Source organism: Palaemon carinicauda, chromosome 20 (assembly GCF_036898095.1).
Source record: "Palaemon carinicauda isolate YSFRI2023 chromosome 20, ASM3689809v2, whole genome shotgun sequence".
Classification (NCBI taxonomy): domain Eukaryota; kingdom Metazoa; phylum Arthropoda; class Malacostraca; order Decapoda; family Palaemonidae; genus Palaemon; species Palaemon carinicauda.
The window spans coordinates 25,399,811-25,426,117 of NC_090744.1; the positions used below are offsets into that span (position 1 = coordinate 25,399,811).

General features: G+C 40.5%; 1 protein-coding gene across 3 annotated transcripts in view; it reads left to right on the forward strand.

Annotated features, from left to right (window-relative positions):
- The first annotated feature begins 8,746 nt into the window (after positions 1-8,746).
- The window catches only part of LOC137660222 (uncharacterized), an 87,955-nt gene continuing 70,394 nt past the window's right edge, over positions 8,747-26,307 (forward strand). For all 3 annotated transcript variants that reach the window (XM_068394939.1, XM_068394940.1, XM_068394941.1), the window contains exon 1: positions 8,747-8,905. The gene's annotated coding sequence lies outside the window, so the exon portion shown is untranslated. The remainder of the gene's footprint in view (positions 8,906-26,307) is intronic.

The following is a 26,307-nucleotide window of genomic DNA, read 5'->3' on the forward strand; positions in this document are numbered from 1 at the left end:
AGAGAAATTGTAAAATTAAAAATAAAAAATACCCGAAAATTATTTCATAAACTGTAAAAAGAAAAAAAAAAAGATTTCCCACACACTGACATCATCAGTCTGATTGAACCTGGCCCTAAATTAGGTCCCATGGGAATCTAGGGACACCAATTCTCAGACTAACGATCCCAAAAGATCAGAAGGACAGATAATGTTAACCCCCATTACAATCGTAGTTGGAAATCCTTAAGAATTCTAAGAAAGGGGAGACGACTATAAATGATTTTTTTATTACAAATTATTATTATTATTATTATTATTATTATTATTATTATTATTATTATTATCACCATTTGCTAAGCTACAACCCTAATTGGAAAACAGGATGCTATAAGCATGAAGGCTCCAATAGGAAAAATCATCCAGTGAGGAAAGGAAAGAAGGAAAAAGTAAATATTTCAAGAACACCAACAACACTAAAATAAATACTTCCTATATAAACGATAAAAACTTTAACAAAACAAGAGGAAATGAAATTAGATAGAATAGTGTGCCCGAGTGTACCTTCAAGAAAGAGAACTCTAACCCAAGACAGTGGAAGACCATGGTACAGAGGCTATGGCACTACCCAAGACTAGAGAACAATGGTTTGATTATGGAGTGTACTTCTCCTAGAAGAGCTGCTTACCATAGCGAAAGAGTCTCTTCTACCCTTAACAAGAGGAAAGTGGCCACTGAACAATTCCAGAGCATTAGTTAACCCCTTGGTTGAAGAGGAATTGTTTGGTAATATCAGTGTTGTCAGATGTATGAGGACAGGATAATTTGTAAGGAATAGGCCAGACTATTCGGTGTATGTGTAAAAATAACAACAACAACAACAACAACAACAATAATAATAATAATAATAATAATAATAATAATAATAATGATAATAATAATAATAATATTAATCTCTGTTTCGAATTGGACAAGACTTCTATTCCACCAGATGCCCCAAAAGGCACTTCTTGTTGTCTTTACAACACTCGAGGAATTTCGAAAGCAGATAATTTTGATTAATTTCGATCAGGGTATACATAAAATACACACACACACACACTCACACACATGCACACACACACACTCTCACACACATGCATACACACACACACATATATATATGTATATATATATATATATATATATATATATATATATATATATATATATATATGTATATATATACAGTATATATTATATACTATATATATATATATATATATATATAAATATATACATATTTTACATATATACATACACACACACATATATATATATATATATAAATATATATATATATATATATATATATATATATATATATATATATATATATATATATAAATATATTAATGGCCTCTCGGTGCATGGTTGGTTTCGACCTGGCCTTTCATTAGAAGGAGCTAGCGTTCGATCCCAAGTATGAGGTAGAAATTTATTTCTATTTGAACACGATGTTGTGTTGATATTTATCCATGTTGACTCATTAGGGGTAATTTGAATGAATTACTACCAATTGTGTCACGTGGTGGGCCGGTAAATCGGGTAAAACTCGCTGGTAAGAGACTGATGTCTCGCCAGGTAAATCCTCGGACAGCTAGGTAGCGTCAGGTTCCGATTTCTTTTATGGTCTCTCGTGGCATGGTTGGTTTCGACCTGGCCTTTCATTAGAAGGGGCTAGCGTTCGATCCCAAGTATGAGGTAGAAATTTATTTCTATTTGAACACGATGTTGTGTTGATATTTATCCATATTGACTCATTAGGGGTAATTTGAATGAATTACTACCAATTGTGTCACGTGGTGGGCCGGGAAATCGGGTAAAACTCGCTGGTAAGAGACTGATGTCTCGCCAGGTAAATCCTCGGACAGCTAGGTAGCGTCAGGTTCCGATTTCTTTTATGGTCTCTCGTGGCATGGTTGGCTTCGACCTGGCCTTTCATTAGAAGGGGCTAGCGTTCGATCCCAAGTATGAGGTAGAAATTTATTTCTATTTGAACACGATGTTGTGTTGATATTTACCCATATATATATATATATATATATATATATATATATATATATATATATATATATATATATATATATTATTCACCGCTTTCTGAGCGAGGATACCTTAACATGATGAAAGTGTTTGTCTGTCGCCGGGATCAGCAAGTTGTTTTAACACCTATTATTTGGAAAGGACATCCATGAATTTCCATTCTTTCCAATGCCTCGGCATAATAAACCAAGTCTTCTTGCAGCTCCTCCTCTTCGTCCAGTTGCTCAAATAGAGCAATTGCATCTCTGTATTTTCCATCTAATAAGTAGCATAGACCGAGTCTTAATCTAATTTCGGGATCTGTCTCGTCAATAGCAAGAGCACTCAGGAAACATTCGCGAGCTTCTTCCAGCCGTCGAAGCTTGCACAAGATATTCCCTTTCAATTGAGGCAGTTCTGCGCGAGCCCAGGGGAAGAAGGACTCTAGCTTCTGACAGCGCGAAATTGTTTCCAAGACAGCATCAAACTCAGAGTTGTCTATCATCGAGGGAATCATATTCCATAATATCTGCCGCTGCAGGAACTCCCGTGCTTTGAGTGCCCTAGGGTGATTTGGGCATTTCTTCAGAACTTCGTCCAAATTTTTTTCAGCCTCCTCAAAGTCACAGTGACTTGCACAAAATATGGCAGATTCCACTTTTACATACGAGTTTTCTTTGTGTTCATCGGGCAGCTCATCTAAAACGTTCTGGGCCTCATCCCATCTGCCCAATGCCATCAAACATCTGAGCTCCTTCACGCGGCATTCCACGTCGTCAAAATCTTCAAGGACAACTCTTAAGAAAACTAACGCCGAATCAAAGTCTTCATTGTGTATACAACGATCCATCTCAGATTCCAGGACGTTTCGACGAGTTACTGGTCTTTCCTCTTCTGCTTCTTCCATTCGTTCTTTCAGTTTTTTTGATAAATCGTTGGATTCTCGATTTTTCAGATTTTCGAATTCATTGAATTCCTCCTCCTCCTTCTCCTCCTCCTCCTCCTCCTCCTCCTCCTCCTCCTCCTCCTCCTCCTCCTCCTCCTCATCCTCATCATCATCATCATCTAATTCCTCCTCTAGATCTATTCTTTCGGATACTAACCTTCGGGTGGTTCAGATGGAATAACCTAGAAAACTGGCTCTGCAGAGGGAAAGAGCAGAAATTCTTCTAGTAAGCAGTCAGGTCCTTATAGGAGGGACCAAAGAAATTAGGCTGGGGAAAGAGCTAAATCTTTTTGAAGGAGATATGTCTGGATATTATTAAAAATGAGGAGAGAAAAGAGGATTCTAGGAACATTGTCCACGAGTGCTTGAGAGGTAGAAGACATGTATCAAGGTGCAAATGGAAGGGCATCTAGATCAGTAGCAGAAAAATATGAAAAATAAAGAAAAATCAAATAATGAAAAATGCCAAAAATATAAAATAAAGGAAAAATTTCCCCCCACCACCAACGAAAACAAAACAAAAAAGAAGTAGCTTAGAGGGGAAGCTGCTATAAAAAAAAAGAAAAATAGGAAGAAAAAACTGCAGCAGCAACAGCTTAGAGTGGAGGAGAAGGAGCAGAAGCTGAAAAGGAAAATAAGAAAAAAAAAGAAAAAATATATATGAATATGCAAAAGCAGCTAAGAGTGGAGGAGAAGGAGCAGGAGAAGCTGCAAAAAAAAAAAAAAAAAAAAAAAATAGAACTGCAGAAGCAGCTTAGAGTGGAGGAGGAGCAGGAGAAGCTGAGGACTGTAAAAAAAAAAAAAAAAATTAAAAGAATAAAACTGCAGAAGTAGCTTAGAGTGGAGGAGAAGGAGCAGGAGAAGCTGCAAGCTGTAGAAAAAAAATAAATAAATATAATAAAAATAAATAAAAAAAAATTGCAAATAAAAAAAAATAAACAAATAAAATAAAACTGCACAAGCAGCTTAGAGTGGAAGAGAAGGAGTAGGAGGAGCTGCAGGCTGTAAAAAAAAAAAAAAAAAAAAGAATAAACCTGCACAAGCAGCTTAGAGTGGAGGAGAAGGAGCAAGAGAAGCTGCCAGCTAAAGAAAAAAAAAAAAAAAAAAAAAAAAAAAAAAAAAAAAAAAAAAAAGATAAATAAATAGATAATAAAAAATAATAAAATAAAACCGCACAAGCGGCTTAGAGTGGAGGAGAAGGAGCAGGAGAAGCTGCAAGCTGTAAAAAAAAAAAAAAAAAAAAAAAAAAAAAAAAAAAAAAAAAAAAAAAAAAAAAAAAGAAACTATAAATAAAAAAAAAAAAGAATAAAACTGCACAAGCAGCTTAGAGTGGAGGAGAAGGAGCAGGAGAAGCTGCAATCTGTAAAAAAAAAAAAAAAAAAATAATAAATAAATAAAACTGCAAATAAAAAAAAATGAAATAAAATGAAACTGCAGAAGCAGCTTAGAGTGGAGGAGAAGGAGCAGGAGAAGCTGCAATCTGTAAAAAAAAAAAAAAAAAAAAAAAAAAAAAAAAAAAAAAAAAAAAATAAATAAATAAATAAAACTGCAAATAAAAAAAAATAATAAAACTGCAGAAGCAGCTTAGAGTGGAGGAGAAGGAGCAGGAGAAGCTGCAAGCTGTAAAAAAAAAAGAAAAAATAATAATAAATAAATAAAACTGCAAATAAAAAAAAATAAAATAAAATAAAACTGCAGAAGCAGCTTAGAGTGGAGGAGAAAGAGCAGGAGAAGCTGCAATCTGTAAAAAAAAAAAAAAAAAAAAAAAAAAAAAAAAAAAAAAAAAAATAATAATAAATAAATAAAACTGCAAATAAAAAAAAATAATATAAAATAAAACTGCAGAAGCAGCTTAGAGTGGAGGAGAAGGAGCAGGAGAAGCTGCAATCTGTAAAAAAAAAAAATAAAAAAAAAAATAAATAAAACTGCAAATAAAAAAAAAATAAAATAAAATAAAACTGCAGAAGCAGCTTAGAGTGGAGGAGAAGGAGCAGGAGAAGCTGCAAGCTGTAAAAAAGAAAAAATAAATAAATAAAACTGCAGAAGCAGCTTAGAGTGGAGGAGAAGGAGCAGGAGAAGCTCCAATCTGTAAAAAAAAAAATAAAAAAAAAAATAAATAAAACTGCAAATAAAAAAAAATAAAATAAAATAAAACTGCATAAGCAGCTTAGAGTGGAGGAGAAGGAGCAGGAGAAGCTGCAATCTGTAAAAAAACAGGGGTGGTACATAAAGAGAGGAGAACTAGTAAGAAACGACAATTTTCGTCAAGAAGCAAACGCAAGCAGAGCGAATTAGGAAAGGTATAAATTTAGACAAAAAAGTTAGCCAATGTATAAGAATATGCCTGTTAAATATCCGAGCACTAACCAAGCAGAAATTAATAGAAATAGAAAACGAGATGAACACAAATAAAGTTCATATATTTTGTTTGACAGAAACGCACCAAAAAATAGATAAAATACAGCTGAGTAAAGGTCTGTTAAAGTTAGAAAAAAGAAGGGATTTTAAAGACAAAAAGGGTGGAGGGTTAATGTTAATTTTTAAAAACAATAACATCACTGAAGTAGAGGAAATAGAAACCAAACATAGCGATATAATAATGGTACAGTGCAAAATCCACAACTTAGTATTCCTGATAATACTGGTATATTTCGCAGCAGGAAATACCGAAGAAGATAGAAAAAGAGATCAAGAATTGAAAGTGGAATGTGAAAAATTAATACAAAAAGCAGGAGAAACAACACCTTTGCTAGTTATGGGGGATTTTAACGGCCACGTGGGATTTCTTGGGCACCAACAAGTAGACAGAAATGGGGAAATGGTGCTAGATTGGATGGGTAACCACAACCTAACACTATTAAATGGAGATGAAAGGTGCTCAGGACTATACACGTGGAATAGACAAGATCAGCATAGTGCTATTGATTTTGTACTTGCAAATAATATGCTATATAAACAATTTAAATGTATGGAAATAGATGAAGATCAAACAGTATTAGATATATCAGATCACAACTTAATAACAGTAGAATTGGAAGCAAAAACAAATAGCGAAAATAATTACAATAAAGGGAAGTGGGAAGAAATTACATATTATAGCAGTGTCGCAAAAGATATAGACGAATATGTGAAATCTATAGAGAGAAAACTTGTCAGCAAGGATGTAAAAAACATTGATGAGCTAAACATAATAATGGCAGAAATGAAACAAGAACATTTGGCTAAAACATATAGGAGAAGGGTAACAAATGAAGGGAAGACCAAAGAACAACCTTGGGTAACTGAGGAAATAAGAAGAAAGATGAAGGAAAGAAAGGAACTTAATAGAAAAAAGAGATGAAAAAGATATTAGGATAAAAAGAGAATTAGAAGAAAAATACAATCATAAGAAGAAAGAAGTACAAATACTGGTGAAAGAGAGCATAACGTTATATGAGAAAAAGAAGACCAGGGAGATAAGAGATGATAAAAACAATAAACTATAGGAAAACATAAACAAATTAAGAAATAGCAAAGAAATAAAAAGCGAGGCAATACAATTATATGGAGAGAGAGGAAATAAACTATCAGATGAAGAGGCTAAAGAAGAATTAGTGAAATTTTGGAAAACAGTCTACAACACACATGAAAATAGAATAACTGAGATCTGGAATGAGGAGGAGGAGAGTGAATACCTGGATAATTTGAGAAGAGAAAACGACATTATAACTGTAAATGAATATAGTATACCTGAACATCTAAGGGAGCATTACGATGCTGTACTTAATGTCGAAGGAATAATTAAACCCATGCCCGCCGCTGAAATGAGTAAAGGTAAATTAGAAAAATGCTTAAAACGTCTAAAGAAAGGTAAAGCAGCTGGGCCAGATGGACTAAAGCCAGACTACTACAAAGCAATGATGATGAGTGATATATGCAAGAATACACTAGTGAACTGCTACAAAGAGGAACTAGCCAGCAAAGAAAAACCCAAAAGCTGGAAAGAATCCAGAACAAAAATGTTAAAAAAGAAAAACAAGCCAACAGCAAAGGAATTGAGACCTATAGCTCTCACAAATGTATCATATAAAATATACATGGCTTTTATCAAGGATGAAATAGAAAGGCATTTAAAAAGTAATAATGCCATAGAGGATAGTCAAGCGGGATTTACAGAAGGAGGAAGGATTGAGGATAATATATTCATCTTACAATACATGGTCGAAGAAACTTTCAAAAATAAGAAAAAACTCACAGTGGCCTCTTTAGATTTCAAAAAAGCTTTCGATTCCATAAAAAGGGAAGCACTGATAGAAACATTAAAGCAATACAAAGTACATACTAGTATAATTAACTCTATAGCTGAAGTGTATGTGGGAGACTCGACTACGTTAGACATAGGGGAAAGAGTAGAACAAAAATTGAGCGTAAGTAGTGGAATAAAGCAAGGCTGTACTGCCTCTACAACATTATTCAAATTAATTACTTATCAGATTAAAAAACAAGTAGAAAAGGAAGGTAATGGTTTTAAAAATGATATTATAAAGCTAGTAGTATTATTTTTTGCTGATGATGTCCTAGTGCTTGCTGAGAATATAGAGGATGCTGAATTAAACATAAGGAAAGTGATAGATATAGGAAAGCAGTGTGGTTTAGACATAAATAGAGACAAAAGTAGCGTACTTATATATAATATGAAGGAGAAACCAGATAATATAGAGGGAGTAAGAGTAGTAAGCAATATTAAATACCTAGGTATCAAGGTAGATGATGGTAGGAATATGTTCAAAACACAGAAAAGTGAAATGATAGTTAAGGCGCAAAAGCTAGCCAATCTTACATATTCGATCATAGAAAAAAGTTGTAATAAGATACTGATATGGAAAACATACTGGAAAAGTGTAGCACTACCTTCTATATTATATGGAACAAATGTGATTAACTTAACGGAAACGGAAATAGAAAAGTTGCAGAGAATAGAGAATGGAGTGTATAGAAGGATGTTAGGGGCTGTAAAGAATACAGCAATTGTAGCCTTGGGATGGAATGTAGGAGCATCTCCTATGCAAACAAAGGTAATGGATGGAAAGCTGTGGTACCTTAATATCATTTTTAAGGGAGAAAAGGACCTACTAACAGCAATAGTCAATGATATGGAAGAAAAAGAGAGGAAGTGGTGGATGCATGTGAAGAAGTATGCTGAAGAATGTGGGATGGCGATGAGAGAAGTCAAGAGATGTACGAAAGAGGACATAAAGAAGAGAACAAGAGAATGGGACACAGGCAAATGGAAGAGTGAAATGGAGTGCAAGGGGAGTCTAATTCTGTATAAAAAACTGGAAAAGTGAAATCAAGGAGAAGGAAGTATATAGCAACACATTTTCGTCAATTTTATTATTTAGAGCAAGGACAAACACATTGGGCTTGAATAGAAAAAAATAACAGACACCAAGATGGAAATATAAACTGTGTATTCTGTGATGTAGAAGTAAATGCTAACCACTTCATGTAACATTGTCCACAGAATAGTGATATAAGAATAAAAGCAATTGAGCTCAAACAACAGTACGAAGATGGTACACAAACAGTAAAAAACTCCTTTTTTTTTGGAAGAAAATATTGAAAATAAGAAAAGTGTACTACAACAAATGTAGAGGAAAAGAGAAAAACTAGTGAAAATAAGGAACACAGAAAACTAAAAGACACAATAGGCGCCGTTACAAAGGCGAAGCCTCAACGTGAATCCGATCTGACGAAAGATTTGTTTTGTTTTGTATGCGAGCCTGTTATTGTGTTTAATTTTGTGCGTGCGTGCGTACGTGCTTGGTGTGTGAAAGTACTTGATGGAGTTGATAGCACAGTGAATTTTTTAATCCTAACGTTACGGATAAACACGATAAGGGTTGAACTAGTGAGAAACAGAAAGCTCAATATAAGGTAAGGTAATATTAGATTTCTCAGTTAAGGCAATCGGGCTACCAATAATGGCCAAGGCAATTCGTATGATATCGTTTAATAATAATATGGCATCAGCTACTCACAAAATGTCATGTTCTAACAGCAATGGTCACGGCTATTCGCTCGATATCGTGTACTAACAATAATGGCCACGGCTATTTCCACAATATCGTGTACTGACAATAATGGTCTGGGTTATTTTCACGATATCGTTTGCTAACAATAATGGTCAAGGCTATTTCCATGATATCGTGTACTAACAATAATGGTCAAGGCTATTTCTATGATATCGTGTACTGACAATAATGGCCACGGCTATTTCTATGATATCGTGTACTAACAATAATGGCCACGGCTATTTCCACGATATCGTGTACTAACAATAATGGTCAAGGCTATTTGCAATAATGGTCAAGGCTATTTCCACGATATCGTGTACTAACAATAATGGCCACGGCTATTTGCAATAATGGTCAAGGCTATTTCCACGATATCGTGTACTAACAATAATGGTCAAGGCTATTTGCAATAATGGTCAAGGCTATTTCCACGATATCGTGTACTAACAATAATGGTCAAGGCTATTTGCAATAATGGTCAAGGCTATTTCTATGATATCGTGTACTAACAATAATGGCCACGGCTATTTCCACGATATCGTGTACTAACAATAATGGTCAAGGCTCTTTCCACGATATCGTGTACTAACAATAATGGTCAAGGCTCTTTCCACGATATCGTGTACAGTACTAATGATAATGACCACGGTTATTTCCACGATATCGTGTTTTAACAATAATGGTCAAGGCTATTTCCACGATATCGTGTATTAACAATAATGGTCAAGGCTATTTCCACGATATCTTGTAGTAACAATAATGGTCGCAGCTATTTCCACGATATCGTGTACTAACAATAATAGTCGTGGCTATTCGCTCGATATCGTGTACCAACAATATTTGTCAAGGCTATTTCCATGATATCGTGTACTAACAATAACGGTCAAGGCTATTCGCTCAATATCGTGTACTAACAATAATGGTCACTGCTATTCGCTTGATATCGTGTACTAACAATAATGGTCAAGGCTATTTCCATGATATCGTGTACTAAAAATAATGGTCAAGGCTATTCGCTCAATATCGTGTACTAACAATAATGGTCACAGCTATTCGCTCGATATGATGTACTAACAATAATGGTCAAGGCTATTCGCTTGATATCGTGTACTAACAAATAATGGTCAAGGCTATTCGCTTGATATCGTGTACTAACAATAATGGTCAAGGCTATTTGCTCGATATCGTGTACTAACAATAATGGTCAAGGCTATTTGCTCGATATCATGTACTAACAATAATGGTCAAGGTTATTTCCACGATATCGTGTACTAACAATAATGGTCAAGGCTATTTCCATGATATAGTGTACTAACAATAATGGTCAAGGTTATTTCCACGATATTGTGCACTAACAATAATGGTCAAGGCTATTCGCTTGATATCGTGTGCTAACAATAATGGTAAAGGCTATTTGCTCGATATCGTGTACTAACAATAATGGTCAAGGCTATTCGCTTGATATCGTGTACTAACAATAATGGTCAAGGCTATTCGCTTGATATCGTGTACTAACAATAATGGTCAAGGCTATTTGCTCGATATCTTGTACTAACAATAATGGTCTAGGCTATTTCCATGATAGTGTGTACTAACAATAATGGTCACGGCTATTTGCTCAATATCGTGTACTAACAATAATGGTCAAGGCTATTTCCATGATATAGTGTACTAACAATAATGGTCAAGGCTATTTCCATGATATAGTGTACTAACAATAATGGTCAAGGCTATTTGCTCGATATCTTGTACTAACAATAATGGTCAAGGCTATTTCCATAATATCGTGTACCAACAATAATGGTCAAGGCTATTTCCACGATATCGTGTACTAACAATAATGGTCAAGGCTATTTCCACTATATCGTGTACTAACAATAATGGTCAAGGCTATTTCCATGATATCATGTACTAACAATAATGGTCACAGCTATTCGCTCAATATCGTGTACTAACAATAATGGTCAAGGCTATTTCCATGATATAGTGTACTAACAATAATGGTCTAGGCTATTCGCTCGATATCGTGTACTAACAATAATGGTCAAGGCTTTTTCCACGATATCGTGTACTAACATTAATGACCACGTGTGTGATCATGTACTAACAATAATGGCCACGGTTATTCACAAGAAGTGTACTAAATCATGGCTATTTCCACCATATCGTGTATTCCATGATGTATTTGTACAATCTATAATGTAGATAAAACCTTGTAAATATATTCATGTTTTTATAATATTATATGCACGATACACCAAGTATAGTACTGTATGTTATTGTTACTGATGATAGAGCATGTACATAAACTGTCACATGCAGGCTTTCCTATACTATAGGCCCACTGTAATTACTTTGATAAGTAGCAATAATCCCCCTCCAAAACCTAAATTTCTTACGTTCGCATTGACGTAAAACTGCTGCTCTTTTATTCCCTGGATCTTCCACCCAGTTAAGGTCCCTTGTTTCTTCAACGGGTTAAAATGTTTAAAGGTTGCTCATGAATGGCAGAGGCAAGGGACACTGACAGTGCCCTATAGAGAGAGAGAGAGAGAGAGAGAGAGAGAGAGAGAGAGAGAGAGAGAGAGAGAGAGAGAGAGAGAGAGACCATTCATAATGATCTTATAATAGTTTTTCGATGTAAGAAAGGCAGAACATACTTAGAGAGAGAGAGAGAGAGAGAGAGAGAGACCATTCATAATGATCTTATAATAGTTTTTCGATGTAAGAAAGGCAGAACATACTTAGAGAGAGAGAGAGAGAGAGAGAGAGAGAGAGAGACCATTCATAATGATCTTATAATAGTTTTTCGATGTAAGAAAGGCAGAACATACTTAGAGAGAGAGAGAGAGAGAGAGAGAGAGAGAGAGAGAGAGAGAGAGAGAGAGAGAGAGATATCAGCACTCAACTCTCCTCTTCACCCAAGCTAGGGCCATGGAAGGCCAGGCAATGACTGCTGATGACTCAGCAGGTAGACCTTTAGGCTCCCTCAAACCTCCCATCCTTAGCTCAGAAGGATGGTAATGTTACAGATACTACGAAACTATAGAGCTTGAGCGGGACTCAAACCCCAGTCTGGCAAATTGCCAGGCAGCGACATTTCTAATAGGTCACTACAGCCCATTATTATTATTATTATTATTATTACTATCCAAGCTACAACCCTAGTTGGAAAAGCAGGATGCTATAAGCCCAGGGGCTCCAACAGGGAAAAATAGCCCAGTGAGGAAAGGAAATAAGGAAATAAATAAATGAAGAGAATAAATTAACAATAAATCATTCTAAAATAAGAAACAACATCAAAACAGACATATCATATAATAAACTATCAACATCAAAAACAAATATGTCATAAATAAACTATAAAAAGACTCATGTCCGCCTGGTCAACAAAAAAGCATTTGCTCCAACTTTGAACTTTTGAAGTTCTACTGATTCAACCACCCGATTAGGAAGATCATTCCACAACTTGGTCACAGCTGGAATAAAACTTCTAGAGTACTGCGTAGTATTGAGCCTCATGATGGAGAAGGCCTGGCTATTAGAATTAACTGCCTGCCTAGTATTACGAACAGGATAGAATTGTCCAGGGAGATCTGAATGTAAAGGATGGTCAGAGTTGTGAAAAATCTTATGCAACATGCATAATGAACTAATTGAACGACGGTGCCAGAGATTAATATCTAGATCAGGAATAAGAAATTTAATAGACCGTAAGTTTCTGTCCAACAAATTAAGATGAGAATCAGCAGCTGAAGACCAGACAGGAGAACAATACTCAAAACAAGGTAGAATGAAAGAATTAAAACACTTCTTCAGAATAGATTGATCACCGAAAATCTTGAAAGACTTTCTCAATAAGCCTATTTTTTGTGAAATTGAAGATGACACAGACCTTATATGTTTTTCAAAAGTAAATTTACTGTCGAGAATCACACCTAAAATTTTGAAAGAGTCATACATATTTAAAGAAACATTATCAATACTGAGATCCGGATGTTGAGGAACCACCGTCCTTGACCTACTTACAATCATACTTTGAGTTTTGTTAGGATTCAACTTCATACCCCATAATTTGCACCATGCACTAATTCTAGCTAAATCTCTATTAAGGGATTCACCAACCCTAGATCTACATTCAGGGGATGGAATTGATGCAAAGAGAGTAGCATCATCTGCATATGCAACAAGCTTGTTTTCTAGGCCAAACCACATGTCATGTGTATATAGTATAAAAAGTAATGGGCCAAGAACACTACCCTGTGGAACACCGGATATCACATTCCTATAATCACTATGATGCCCATCAACAACAACTCTTTGAGATCTATTACTTAAAAAATCAATAATAATGCTAAGAAACGACCCACCCACTCCCAACTGTTTCAGTTTGAAAACAAGGGCCTCATGATTAACACGGTCAAAGGCCGCACTAAAATCAAGGCCAATCATACGAACTTCCCGACCACAATCAAGGGATTTCTGTACAGCATTGGAGATTGTAAGAAGGGCATCACATGCTCCAAGGCCTTTACGAAAACCAAATTGCAAACTAGGGAGTAGATGATTACCTTCAGCAAACCTATTAAGACGTTTTGCCAGAAGACGTTCAAAAACTTTAGATAATATGGGAGTTATGGAAATTGGGCGGTAATCAGTGGGACTTGAGCTACCACAAACACATTTACATAGAGGAGTAACATTACCAATTCTCCAACTAGTGCTAAAAGCTCCTCTTCTTGCTAACTTGCGCAAAATAACAGATAACTTTGGAGCTAAGAAATCTGCTGTCTTTATAAAAAACAAAGGAAAAATACCATTTGGGTCTACACCTCCATAAGCATCAAGGTCCATCAACAGAGCTTTAATCTCACGAGATCGAAAAGCTAAACCAGTTAGTTTAGCCTCAGGAAAACAGGAATGAGGAAGTTCAAGTTTTTCATTACTCTGTTTACTGTCAAAAACATCAGCCAAAAGGGTTGCCTTTTCCTTTGGACAGTGAGTGACTGAGCCATCTGGTTTAAGTAAAGGAGGAACTGTTGCATCTACACCAAAGAGTGCAGATTTAAGGGTAGACCACCATTTATGTTCCTGAGTTGTACCAGAAAGTGTTTCTTTTATGGTTAAATTGTACTCCTTTTCAGTTGAGGCATAAACTCTCTGAGCAAAAGCTCGAAGCTGAGTATAGTTGTTCCAGGTCAAATCTGATCTGTTACCCTTCCAAAGTTGATAGGCCTCCTGCTTCTCCAAAAAAGCACGTCTACAATCATCATTGAACCACGGTTTGTCCTTCACTCGGTACCTTAGCACACGAGAAGGGATACGCCTATCAATTATGTTGACTAGATTCTCATTCAAAGGGACAACAGGATCTACACTATTATATAATTGTGACCAATTCAAGCACAAAAGATCATGTAAAATCCCATTCCAGTCTGCTTGGGATTTCATATAAATTTTACAAGAATATGATATATCAGGGACACTGCAGCTACAACTAGTTTTCCTATTCTCTAGAGGCCGCTTACTACCCTTTATATCTAAATATGTGACAAAATAAACATGGGTAGAAATTTGCTTTAGTACAATATTCCTAATTCAGGAAATAAGAAGTGTTCCTGGTGTATTTATGGGTACTTTGAATGTTTCTGATGGAAGTGCTAAAGAGAAATCCATGTTTTCAAAATTCCAGATGTTATAAGTGAAAAACCAAATTTTAAAAGGGAGAAAAACAAAGGGCACCACCTAACCTAGGAGCCATTTACTTGCCTACAGGATGTGTGTGTGTGTTTTGCGACCTTCCCCCCAAGGTGGGTTTAAGCGATTGAACGATTCGTTGAATGCAGTTAGACAGACAAGTGTTTGAAGTTATGTTTGAATGTGTGAATGGGGTATTTGGTGGTTGTTGTTGAATGGTTCAGAGAAAGTCTGTTCTCACCTGACTTTTGTGAACAGAGCTTCATTGTCCATAAACCTTATTAATTTGTGACTGGCGAGCAGGTTCGATGAACCCTTCGACAGTGTAAACCCCGCTTTAGACGACTGCATCCTTAGCTTACCCTAGGACCAAGTGTCAACTCTGCATTTTGCATTTGCTTTCCAACCACCATCACTCCTGTTACTGGGTTTTTCAAATGTATTTCCTTAATCGCCCTGTCTGAAAAACTTGAAAAATATGTATTTTCGACAATTAAGTTATCAAAACTGTTCAAAATAACCTACAACACACCAGTAGCACTTTTTTCCTCTAAAAGGGAAATGGGCATATGTCTGGGATGATATTAATATGCATATCTTGGTTAAATTAGTAATCAAAAGAATAGTTTCAAATGTGCAATTTAGTAAGTAAAGTAGAAGATTGGCTTAAAGAAAGTCACATGACAGTAGAAACAGTTCTGATTGAAGAATGTAAATGACTACCAGTGCTAATAATACAGAAAATAGAAAATCAAAGTTTTGACAGAAGAATCCCCCGTTGGGAATTTTATGAATTGTTCTCAGGAGCTTCTTGTATTGGAGATAAAAACAAAAGGTGGTGATTTTCCTTTTTGAGTTATTATTACCTGCTGCAATTAGGTTATGGCATCGAAACTAGTATTTTAGTAGGGGTATATTTAATTGTAAAGTAAAACCAAATTGAAATTTCAATCCTGATTTCTGAGAATTTTATTAGTTTTTACTTATCTTAGTTTTCCCCTCACATAAGCCTGTTTCCATCAACTTCTTATATAGCTGTGTTGAGCTGATCCAATTTTGTAAATAACATCATACTCTGTATCATGAAACAAAAGGATATTCTTTTGATTTCATCAAATGTAATATCTGTTTAAAACTAAACAAAACAAATATTGATCACAGGATAAATTTGATTAATTGTAAAGCTTTGGATATGTAATTAAAGGCATTATCATCAAATACTGATCATGGATACAAATGTCAATGTTTAAGATCACCAAAAATATGAATCTATGATGAGAGTTTACAAATACAGTCTTGATATTATTATAGATGTGAGAGAGGCAAGAGAGCGTGCTAGAAATAGGAATGAAAGGCGAGCGATTGTGACGCAGTTCCGGTAGGCCCTGCTGCTTCGTCCGGTGCCTTAGATGACCGCGGAGGTAGCAGCAGTAGGGGATTCAGCAGTATGAAGCTTCAACTCTGTGGTGGAAAATGTGGGAGGTTGGGCTGTGGCACCCTAGCAGTACCAGCTGAACTCGGCTGAGTCCCTGGTTAGGCTGAAGGAACGTAGAGAGTAGAGGTCCCCTTTTTTGTTTTGTTTCTTTGTTGATGTCGGCTACCCCCCAAAATTGGGGGAAGTGCCTTTTGTATATGGATAATAACATGGAACTAATTTCCGATTGGTTGTTGTTATAGCTTGCATCCTACGTAATTTTTTGCTCCTATCAAGTTGACAAGATAGTGTAGCTTGTATCCTACTCCTTAATTACTAATTGTTACCATTCTAACAAACCTGACGTTATTTATGTCGATTATCTTTCGGCGAAGCTGGGAGGTAGCCATTAGACAAAAAGTGCCACTTCTTTATACACTCTCAGCTGTGAGCTATATCACTTTTTCTTTTGGCTCGGTAGAGAGCGGATGTCTCCTCTCTCTCCTCCCAAGGCTGACATTGGAGATTGAAATTATTCTTTCTCTTTATAGGTGTGCTTGCATCTTCTGGATCGCTTTCATGCGGACCTGTCCTGGGAGCAAGGGTGCTGTGTGCAGTACCTTTATGCCATCGCTGGATAGCGACCCACCCTCTCAATGTCCATCGTGTAGAGGGCATTGTTGTAAGTAGGCTTCGCCCTGTGTAGACTACAGCGAGTGGCCTGCCTCCCAATGGGAGAGGAAAGCACGTTCCTCTTCCTCTCCCACCCCCAAACCTCTTTTTCAAGCTCTTCCAAGGGGTGATAGATCAGGAGCGCAGACCGCTTAGCTTCTTGGCAACCCCAGGGTAGTTTCTTCCCCTAGAGGAGCAACTTCACCTCCAGCCGCTGAGGAGCCATTTTCCCTTGCAGATGTGTTGCAGGTGTTGCCCTACGAAAGAAGGGGTTGGTTGACTCCTTCAGCGTGGTGCCAGGAAGGACCCTGCTCCAGGGCCCTCAATATCTGATGCTTTGGAGGTCTGCGAAGTTCATCTGTTGCCCTCTCCTGGACCTTCCACGAGTGTACGAGACGATCACTCGCGTTCCCCCTACAACGGCCTTCTGCTGACGACGATCCTACTCGCTACAGTACATGGGGAAACATCGTCGACTGTTAACCTGTAGCTTTCTATTTCCCCCACGGTAATACTTAGGCTGTAGGTGATGATCTTCCAGAGACCAGTGCTCCTTCCACCAGCGGGGACGAGCTTCTCCATTTTCTCGTCCTTAGGGACACTCTTCTCCAGATTGTCGTTTGCAACAATCTGAAGATCATCAGGATTGTAGGTCATCGCAATCCCACCGCTCTTCGTCCAGATGGCGTTCTTGCTCTAGAACTTCATGCTCACGAGACAGACGGTCTCAACGCTCTCTTCGGAGGCGTTCCTCTTCACAAGGTAAAGTCCCGCGATCGCGTTCTTCATGAGTAACGGAGTCTAGACCTAGGTCCATATGCTTGCTTTCTAAATTGTGCCGATCTAGATCACGAGGACGATGCTCTCTTTCACGAGGACGATGCTCTCGTTCACGAGGACGATGCTCTCGTTCAGGAGGACGAAGCTCCCGTCAAGAGGGCAACGTTCACGTTTGCGTTGATGACGGGTCTCCAGCCTCCAGACGCCTTCTCGACAAGGAGTCGAGTGAAGAAACCAAGGCCTGACCTTCTGAAAAGCTTCCTTCGTGATCATCTAATAGTCCGCCTTTTGGAGAACACAAAATTTCTCTGAGCCCTCTGTGTAAGATGATCACGTTATCAGAAGAGGAATTAAAGGAGGGGTAGAGCTGATGAGTGGTAGTTGGTACTGAGACGTAGGAAGTGGATGGTCCAGTCTTTCGCACCGTATGACTGCCACCTCTTCCAATTCCTCTGCAGTTATCCCCCACTGGTCATGAGGTGGGGGATTGTTGAATCTAATGGTGAGGTCTTCCTCTTCTGAGTTGCTTTCTCCTTGGTTGAAGTCATCCACATAGGATTCTTGACTTTCCTGGGTCTGGAAAGACTGCTGTGTAATCCTAGGCCGCTGATCGTGGGGTGCAGTTTTTTTTTGCGAAAGAATGACTTGCACTTCCTTTCAAGATCCTTACTTTACCTACTTACAGGAACCGGTGCTGGAGGGGACAAAATCCTGTAGGTCGTATCCTCGGGTCTCGTGGTTTATCGGTAATGGAAAGGGGCATCTGCTGTCTATGACCCGGTTTAGGGTGCTCATCTGAAAAGGTAATAGGGATTAACCAGTAAGAATCTAAAAAGGAAATTTCCCTTTGGGAAAGGGAGCCTTTATGTGTACGAGATCTGGTGTCTCCTCAGAGGTGGGATGGCAGATACTTGGTTTTTGCTATGTTTCTAGAACCTACCTCTCAAGTTACTGTACCATGCAGATGTAGGGGTGATAGAGTCATAGCGGCAGGTCTGGATGGGCCTAGAGCTCCTATCTCATGTAGTCGAATGGCGCCGCTCAACGCTAGGTTCTTGATGGGGGTTGGAGAGGCCGATTTCCATCCAAAAGAATTAGAGAAGTAGGGTTAGGAGGAAGCTTACTTTTCCTTTCTATCCCTCTTGTAGGTGAAGGTGCTGATTCCCCCCACATGCTGGCGCTTTTATGCCCGGGGAGGAACTACAAGGAGAAAGCTTATCTGCAGATCTCAGAGACGAATTGCTAGTTTTCGACGAGACTTTGAGCGTTAGGAGAAAACTGGTGAGTGTAGGATGCACGGTGGTCAAGCTATCGCGAGGACGATGTAGATTGCAAGGAAGAGGGCGAGGTGGGTTGGTGAGGCCCCATGAACGCGAGGGGGGAATATTCGGTAATTCCTCAGAGGAGAACCCTGTCAAGAGTATGTAGGACGAGGGGGATACTTGGGTGTAGCAAGATCTCCTAGATTAAGGGGAGCGACTTGCTGCGAATGAGAGCTCTGGTAGTGATGGAGTGGCAGACTGGGAATTCCTTCTGCGTGGTGAAGGCGAGGATCATCGGTAAGGTGAGGAGGCATCAGAAGAGCGCATAGGAGTAAACACAGCCTGTAAGGATGAAGATGGCATTGAGTCTGTGTTCCGACAGTTTCTCTTTCAGCAAATTAGGAAGTGTTTTCTTCGATGGCTAGACTGAAATACCCAGGGAAGGCCACAGTAGTCAAAGGGCATCCACTCTCTGTAAATCAAGAGAACAGGAAGGATTAGTGGAACTATTGTACTCCGAGGGGAGGCAACACCGCTTTGCTTCCAACGGAGCCTCTTTGTTCCAGAGGTTAATCGCAAGTTGAATGACCATCGATCTTACCTGACCACCCTCTGGAGAAAGACAGCAGCAAAGAGTTGGAAGAGAGAGTTCCAGAGGAAGAAGAAGTAGGTCTGGACTTCCTAGACTTCGAGGAAGACCCCAAAGGCAAAGACTCCTTTGTAGCCTTCTTCCTCCTGCTGAACAACACCCACTGGGAGGATAGCTATTCCCTCCATTCCTCACAAGGTGAGACTTCAGAGCATACGTGCCCCTGACTTAGGCAGTGAGGATCTACCTCGACATTGTTCATATATGTCCTGCAGGTCTTAGGTATGATCCATGGACACATCACAAGCAAACAGCAAGTACAGTAATACCTTGAGATACAAGCTTAATGCATTCCGGGACCCGAGCTTGTAAGTCAATTCGCTCGTATCTTGGATAAATGTTTCCCATATAAAATACTGTAACTAAAAAAAATTAATCCGTTTCCACCCTCTGAGAAAACACCTAAAAACTATACAGTATTACAGTGGTAAAACATTTTTAATTGTTCTAATTCACAACCTACACTCACAAAATAACAAATACCTGTGTATTGGTTATGATCTGCAATAAAATGTGACATTATTATGGAGTTCTTACCTTCGAGACAGACGGTAGCAGCTAACGGCGGTGTGTGCGGAGGAGGAGGGAGAGAGAAAGGGGAGGAAAGAGACTTGACGGCAACACATTTGGTACGCTACACTTTTGTAACACCACGTAACATAACTTAAACTTTAAATTTAACTTAAATGAAATTAGCTTACAGTACACACACTTAAAAATAAATGCTAATCTTACGTTACACTAAACTTGACTCTAATTTGGTTTTCATTTTCATTTTTTTTTTTTACTTTACTTCTTCCAGCTTGGGTCTTTTTGCCTCGCTTTTTTACAAGCTTTCACCTTCACTTTTTGCCGGCCTTTTTAAAAGGAACCTATCTAGGGATGTTTGCTTTTGTCTCCCCTTCAAAATGTTACAAAAATGACGTACACAAGTGTCGTCACAAAAGGCTAACGCACGACCACACGCCAACTTGTCCGGGTGCCTCTTTTCCATAAAATCAGAAAACTCCTGTCACTTTGCTAACATGGCTCTGATTTCTTTCTTTATAGCATCCTTCTGCTGGAGGATGGTACATATTGTTGATGTACTCCTCTCATATTGGCGAGCCAGCTCAGTCACTCTTACACCACTCTCATGTTTTTCGATTATTTCATGCTTTTTCTCTATTGTCATCATACGCTTTTTCTTTTCACTAACCCTTGTTTGCGCTCGCTTGCTTTGGACCTATTGCTTATTCATTTAATTCTGTACTGATTAACGCAAAAAAACACGTAAAAAATGCAAACATTACAGTCAATGCTCGGAGATAACTTTACGCGATGGAGATCCGACGAGTAAGAGCGAGCGATGCTGTCCTTGTGAGCGACCTCTTGCACACTCGGCCACCTAGCGGCCGCATAGAGAACCGTCTTGTATCCTATACAGGTATCTCAAATTTGTCTCGTATCTCGGGGCAAAAATTTGCTCATAAATTTCCTCGTATCTCAAATTTCTCATATGTTGGGACACTCGTATGTCGAGGTATTACTGAACACAGCTGGAAAAAATAGCAGAAAAAAATTAATAAGTTTAAACAGCTTAAACTGCTAAATTCACAGCCAGAGGAACAATTTCTCTCTATGGCACCAGAAATTCACTTGAGTTTAGAGTTAGATGGAAGGCCCAGCAGTCAATGTGGTAAACAATCCTACTGGTCATTTACACCTCATTAAAAAGTTTAACAGTTGTAGTCCAGCCTTTTCTGTTATTTTACTCCATATAAGTACAGTAAAGAACAAATGGTTTGTTTGTTCCGTAACTTGAATACAAACCACGCTATTTAATAGGGGTATTACTTTTGGCGTAGCTGAAATGACGAGCCATTAATTTTTTTACGAGGGTTAACTACCCACACCGCAAGTTAGTGGGGGTAGGGAGGGTAGCTTGCTACCGCTTCCCCTCACACACCTGTGATTGAGCTCACTTTGCTCTCGGCTCGTATGGTGAACGGATATTACCGCTCTTCATCCTCGCCGATATTTGGCAGCCATTAATGCTTTTTTGCTTTTTCTTTTCTCTTAAGTGTGTGTGAAGTTGGCTTCTGCAACCATGCGCACCTGCCCTGGACTTCCGACCGCCCCTATGGAACATTCATGTCGGCGGTCGAGACTGGTCCTCACACCCTTTGTCCTTCTTGCAGAGGCCAACGGTGTGATTGAGTGGTCTTCCTCCCAGTGGGAGAGGTTTTCGCGACGGCGGAAAAAGTCCAAGCGGGATGTTTCTCCTTCGAAGGAAGAAAACCCCAAGGCCTCTTCTTCTGTCGCCTAAACCTCTTCCAAAACTCCTACTCGATGGGTCTCTTTCGAGAGACCGTCGAGCAGTACCGTAGACCAATTTATTTCTGTCCAACCTCTGGTCTCGAAAGATGACGTTGCTTCCCCTAGCGAAGCAGCTCAACCTCTCCCCCCCAGGGAGGCCATGTCACTAACTTCCCTCTTTCAGATTTGGTCCTCCTTGGGGCTCACGGGTTCGCCCTCCAAGGAGGTTTTTTCTTGATTACATCCGCCTGGGTGCTTCTGTCAAGCAATCGTTGTCAGTGTCAGAGGTAGATCCCCTGACACTTGACGACATTGTTCTGTCAGAGGTGTCTCATGCGGCGTCACCCATCTCCTCTGCCACTCCAGACTCTATGGTAGCTGACAGCTTAGTTTCCCCAGTTCCTGACCATCCTCCGAGGGGGAAACTAAGTTCATCATCAGTGTCTCCTGCTACTGTTTCTCACCCTCGGAGGACTGCTGACAGTCAACTGGCTGATCCAACGGCCCCCAGAGGGCGCATCCATTGGAAAGGCGCCTTAGAGGCCTTCCTTCACCTGCGGTGAGGAGGGGCCTCTTTGGTTCAACGTCGTCTATGCAGTCCCCCGCAGAGGAGCCTCTAGACCGATCGTCCATCACTGCACCTGCAACCAGTCTTGTGACTTTGGTCCTGGACCTCCCTGCAGATCGTTCGCAATCTCCTTCAGTGGAGGGTCGTCCTTTTAAAGTACACATCGACCATCCACCCGACAGACCTGCCGACCTTCCATCACCGTTCCTGCGTAGGCCTAACAAGGCTCCTCCTGAGCGCGCAATAGTGCGCTAATGTACCGCGTACCACGCGCCCACGTAAACTGACCAGCGCTCATTAGCAGCTCGTCAGGCCCAAACACTGCGGCGCACCACCCATCTTGCTCGCCCTTACACTGGGCAACAACCTCACGAGCTTACGCGCCAACTTGACCAGAGCTCGACCACGCGCGCCCACATGCGCACACGCGCCATCGATCTCCTGCGCACCAGGGCTCTCCTGCACCGACGTGCCCACGATCTCCTATGCGCCAATGTTCACCGACGCGCCAGTTACCTGTGCGCCAATGTTCTCCTGCGCAACAGCGCTCTCCCTTGGGCCAACATGCCCACATCACGCTCTCCTGAGCGCCATCTTGCGCGCCATCACTCTCCTGCACGCAAGTTCGTAGGTAAGGCAACAAGCCTGTTGCCCCCACCTGCGTGCCATTCTTTACCGGCACGCCAGCGCTCACCTGTGCACACTCACAGAGATACGCGCGCGCCCTCTCTCTCTTAGAGACGCGTCCCCATCATGATTCTACTGTGCGCTCGGAGACATTCTCTTGCTCGAGCGCCCTAATTCTTAGACAGATGCGTGCGCCAATAGTCTTCCGCGCGCGAGCACCAATATTCTCCCTCGTGTGCGTGTGAGCACCATTACTCGCCCTCGCGCGAGCACCATTACTCGCCCTCGCGCGAGCACCATTACTCGCCCTCGCGCGAGCACCATTACTCGCCCTCGCGCGAGCACCATTACTCAACCTCGCACAAGCAACAATATTCTCCCGCGCGCGAGCCTGCGCACCACAAGGAATGACATTTGGCAAGGTCACCATAGCCTCATTCCCCTCCCCGCTAGCGCATACCACCGCGCATTGTGGGAGAAGGGAAATATGCAGAGGGGTTCAAGATCCCAAAGTTACTTCCTAAGGCAAACCCACCCCTACCAGTAACTCCTCCCAGGGATCCTTCGATCCCTTTCCCTTCAGGGGATATTTCTGACAGTGTGTCTGTCAGCTAACAGCCCTGGTTCAGTGCCCTGATCAGAGCCGTAACCCAGGCTTTTAAGTCTGTCCTCTCTGATCTAGGACACGGAACGATGGCTTCCTCTACCCCTTTGAAGAGTAAAATAGGAGTTCTGGACGCGGTCACTTCCCCGAGGGCGAAACTGACTCCACTCAGACCATCAAGGCAAGTTCCTCCTATTTCTTGGACTATCTCTCCATCCCTTTTGGACGAAGATCTCCCGTCACCAAGGGAACCACTCGAAGAGAAATTTTCCCCCATCGCAACAATAGAGGAAACCTCTTTTCACGCCGAGAGTTCCACACAGTCCGGGAATAGAAGGGACATGCAACACTCATCAATGCTGGAGTCTTACATCCTTCCCTGGAAGGAATCTAAAGACTCCAAAACATTGCCAAAGTCCTCCAGTAGGGCTAGGGTGGAGCCAGCCAGTCACGGAATGTCCGCGACTCTCCCCAAGAAGAGCCTGCAGGGATAGAAGGAGACTTTGCTGCAAGTCCTACAACAGGAGGAGACCAGCTGGAGTCAGAACATGCATTTTGGCAGGTTCTGACTTTAATGAGGGTTCTCAACGGGTTTTCCGACCCAGAGATCCCCCCTCGAGAGGGCTAAGAAACGGTCCTAGACGGCGTCTTTGGTACTCAAAAACCCTCTAAGACCAGTGCAGCCCTGCCCTGGTCTCAAGGGGTAAAGAGTACCAGGGACAAGATCACCCAGCAGCTCTACGAAATGTCCTCCTCCAACCGTTCCGGTACCACGAACAAGCTCCTCCCACCTCCTCTCGTACAGCAGAGGAGGTACTTCGAGATCCTGGAGGAGCCTTGTTCAGCTCTTCCACTTCACCATTTGCTGGAAGAGCTAACCAGGGCAGTCCCTCTTGAGAGACTCTCCAACCGGCAGGTTTCATTCTTGAAAGCCGAGATCCTCAACCAGGAGAAGGTTGCGAAGTGTGCTATGCAAGCTACTTCGTGCCCTGATATCTGGTTGGGGACCTTCGGTATCCTGTACAATCTGAGGATTTCTCCCAGGAACGTACCAGGAAACCTATGGAAACCTTCCTTCTCTCAGGTACTCGCACGATCGAGTTTCTTGCCCACCAAGTCTAGAACTTGTGGGCAAATACCATCCTGAAACGTAGGGATGCAGTAGCTGAGAGATTCCACCAGAAGGTCCCTAGCGCCGAGATCAATAGGCTCAGACATTCCTCCATAGAGGGGTCTGTTCTGTACGAGCCTAAGATCTGGAACATGCTGCTCAGAGGTGGAGGAAGTCCCATCAAGACTCTCTCCTCCATAGGGCTTTAACATCTAAGCCCTACAAACCTCCAGCACCATAGAAGTCCCCTCCAACCAAGACCACTACAACGACAATTTCAGCGAAGACAATGGTGTCTAAGGCCTGACAGGAAAGGCAAAAAGTCCTCAAGGGGAGGTAAAAATCCTAGAGGGAGTAGCCAAGGCCACAAACTCTAGGATAGGCAGTCCCCCTGCATTTCCTCCAGTGGGAAGATGGTCTACAGAGTTGCGCAAACAGGTGGCAGCAACTCGGGGCTGATTCCTGGACAATCTCAGTGATCAGTCTAGGATATCGTGTCCCGTTCATAACATCTCTACCTCCCCTGACGAAGAATCCAGACCCTGTTGAAGAAGGGCGCTCTCCAAGAGGTCCTCGACGGATCCCCAGGCTTCTTCAGTCGACTCTTTCTTGTAAAGAAGGTGTCTGGAGGCTGGAGACCAGTCATCTACCTCTCAGCTCTGAACAAGTTTGTCATACAAACTCCGTTCAGCATGGAGACGTCAGACTAGCAGTAAGACCGCAAGACTTCATTTGCACACTGGACCTAAAGGACGCGTACTTCCAGATCCCAGTCTATCCGTCTTCAAGGAAGTACAGACAGTCCCCAACTTACGAACACAATAGGGACCAAGAGTCTGTTCGTAAGCTGGATTGTTCGTAAGTCGTTAGTGTTAAATTTTGGTCTAGAGTAAGCGCAACCTAACTCAGATGTCTACGATTTTCAGCCGTAGAAGTCAACAAATAGCCAATTTCATATAGAATAGGTTATTACAAATATTTTACTTTATCATATTACAGTAGTCTGTATAATACTGTAAAGTTCAGTACAGTATGTTGTTTTATTATCCTGTACTGCACACTACATAATAGAAACTTGCACAAACAATCGGCCATACATATTATTATTATTATTATTATTACTTACTAAGCTACAACCCTAGTTGGAAAAGCAGTATGCTATAAGCCCAGGGGCTCCAACAGGGAAAATAGCTCAGTGCGGAAAGGAAAAAAGGAAAATAAAATATTCTAAGAAGAGTAACAACAATAAATATCTCCTATATAAACTATAAAAACTTTAACAAAACAAGAGGAAGAGAAATAAGATAGGAGAGTGTGCTCGAGTGTACCCTCAAGCAAGAGAACTCTAACCCAAGACAGTGAAAGGCCATGGTACAGAGGCTATGGCACTACCCAAGACTAGAGAACAGTGGTTTGATTTTGGAGTGTCCTTCTCCTAGAAGAGCTGCTTACCATAGCTAAAGAGTCTCTTCTACCCTTACCAAGAGGAAAGTGGCACTGAACAATTACAGTGCAGTAACCCCTTGGGTGATGAAGAATTGTTTGGTAATCTGTGTTGTCGGGTGTATGAGGATAGAGGA